The sequence below is a fragment of the Gossypium arboreum genome, chromosome 3, assembly GCF_025698485.1.
Source record: "Gossypium arboreum isolate Shixiya-1 chromosome 3, ASM2569848v2, whole genome shotgun sequence".
Taxonomy (NCBI): Eukaryota; Viridiplantae; Streptophyta; class Magnoliopsida; order Malvales; family Malvaceae; genus Gossypium; species Gossypium arboreum.
The window spans coordinates 107,724,377-107,724,730 of NC_069072.1; the positions used below are offsets into that span (position 1 = coordinate 107,724,377).

Here is a 354-nt window from a genome sequence, read left to right on the forward strand (position 1 = left end):
ATTCCATGATGAGGGAACTTTCGTAATAACTCTTTGTACCTTTCCCATGCCTCATATAAGGACTCATCATCCATTTGTTGGAAGGTAGTGATATCGTTGCTCAACTTAGCATTCTTTCTAGATGGGAAATACTTCATAAGGAGTCTTTCTGCTAACTCTTTCCATGTGAAAATTGAGTTCGGTGGCAATGAGTTCAACTAGGCTCGAGCTCTGTCCCTCAGCGAATATGGGAACAGCTTTAATCGTAATGCATCTTCGGGTACTTCGGCTAATTTGAAAGAATCACTCACCTCTATAAATAGCCTTAAGTGTAAGTAAGGATCTTCGGTAGGCATTCCACTGAATTGGCCCACT

At 41.2% G+C, this 354-nt stretch overlaps 1 non-coding gene across 1 annotated transcript; it reads left to right on the forward strand.

The window, feature by feature from the left end:
- On the forward strand, positions 1-107 carry LOC128291009 (small nucleolar RNA R71). Its single transcript, XR_008280787.1, has one exon. It is a non-coding gene; the product is annotated as a small nucleolar RNA R71 (small nucleolar RNA).
- Positions 108-354: the final 247 nt, after the last annotated feature.